This window comes from Onychomys torridus, chromosome 2 (genome assembly GCF_903995425.1).
Source record: "Onychomys torridus chromosome 2, mOncTor1.1, whole genome shotgun sequence".
Classification (NCBI taxonomy): Eukaryota; Metazoa; Chordata; class Mammalia; order Rodentia; family Cricetidae; genus Onychomys; species Onychomys torridus.
The window spans coordinates 124,459,373-124,461,458 of NC_050444.1; positions in this window are offsets into that span (position 1 = coordinate 124,459,373).

Consider the following 2,086-nt stretch of genomic DNA (forward strand, 5'->3'; position numbering starts at 1 on the left):
AGAGATGGCTCAGAGGTTTTGATCTCTGGCTGCTCTTTCAGAGAACTCAAGTTCAGTTCCCAGTGTCCATGTTAAGTGGCTTACAATCATCTGTAACTCCAGTTCCAGGGGCTCCAATGCCCTCTTCTGGCCTACACAGGCACCAAGCATGCATGTGGTACACAGACACACATGCAGGAGAAACACTTGCACGTGTTAAAATAGACTAAAATTTAAAAGTTGTGAAAAAGGAAATTAAGTAAACAGAAATCTGAATCAAAAGCAAACACAAGCAGCTGCTGACTATCCCTCTAGAAGGCCCATAGGTCGTGGGTGCCGAGGACCAGGGCCACTTCCAAGACACCTTGAGGAGCACCCTCTATAATGAGCAGAGTGGTCAGGGCTCTTTTCCTAGAACAAATGGGGTGCCTCAAAGTGACCCTTAGAGAAGCAAGCCCTGGACAGAGGCTCTGTCTTTTACTGTCAACCTCACATTCATTTTAATGTGTTTTGGAAGTGCAACCCACATATCAAACCTGTGATTTCACGGAGATTATTGCTTAGGATGAAGCGAAGTTTATTAAGTGAGAGGATTTCAGGAAAATACAGTGGGTGCTTCATATGCATGAGTTTCAATCCTCAGATTCAATCATCCATGGACAGCAAAATGCTATATAAAAACAGGTATCTACTGAACACATACAGATATTCTCCTTGTTGTTGTTCCAAAACAATACAACAGAACATCTACAGAGCATTCACATTGTGTTAGGTAGTCTAAACATGGTGCAGGTGATTTAGCTGAGTGTTCAAGAAGATGTACTTAGGTTAGATGTGAATATGGAGTCGTTTTTATATATTTGTCTTGTTTTGAGATAGGGTCTCTGTGTGTACTTCAGGCTGGCCTAGAACTCACTATTCCCTTGCTCCATTTCCCAAGTGTGGGGTTGTGCCACTTTGCCTGGCTATCCATTGGCTTTTGTATCCCGGGGAACAGTGTCCCTGGACCAACCCTCCCTAGATCCTGAGAGAAGACTCGGGAGAGCAGTTGAGGAGACTCCTGGAAATGGGAAACCTCATTTAATTGGGAAGGGTATGACAGAAGACACAGGAAACACTGACCCAATTCAACCCCCAGGGGTTAGGGTCAGGGACCGCAAACCTGGAGAAAGAGAGGGATCGTATTGATAGAGGCAATGGGGAGGAATGTTGTCCCCAGCTGTCTCCTGACAGCACTTGGTTGAGGAACAAGAGACAGAGGCTGGGTTTGTCCTCCTCTTCTGTGACTCTTGAACTGCCGTCCTCTCTCAGCAGCCGAGTGTCTTTCTCTCTACAAAAGGTCCTGTAGTCAACTGCAATTGTGTCAATGGTGCTTGCCCAGAGTCCTTCTGGACTGCTTTCTCTCCAGGAGACAGGAACACTGACCACAGCAGTAATGACAGCAATTACTCACACACTGTGTGTATGTGCTGAAGCCCTTTAAAGGGCTTCAGCTATGTTAACCTGAGCTCACACACCCTAGGAGCCAGCCTGCAAGACATTCCCCGGGATCTTTGCCTCCTGGTGGATATGACTAGGCTGACCCAGGACATGGCAGCAATGACGGTGTGACATGAACACTTAGGTCAGGAAGACACTGTGTATATGCACCACATTTTGTTCTCCGCTGATCTGTGTAGGCATCTCTGCCACAGGCATAGTCCTTTAGGTGTGTGCTTGAGCATTATAAAGCTAGGCCATGATAGATCTGTTTTTCACTCTTTGAGAAACCTGCACACTGATTTTTCACTCACATTCTCATCAGATTCATTGTTGTTAGTTTTCTTGATGATAGCCACTCTGACGAGGGTGAGAATCTCAAAGTAGTTTTGGTTTACAATTCCCTGGTGGCTAAAAACGTTGAATGTGCCTTAAAATATTAATTGAATATTTATACTTCTTCCTTTGAAAACTATCTGTTCAGTTCAGTGGCCCACTTATTGATTGACAGTTTGAAAATATGACAGATATACACATGGAATTTTATTCAGCTGCATAGAAAAGTGAAATTATGGGTCTGGGCAGATAGTTCCGTTGATAAAGTGCTCACCTTGCAAACACAGGCCCG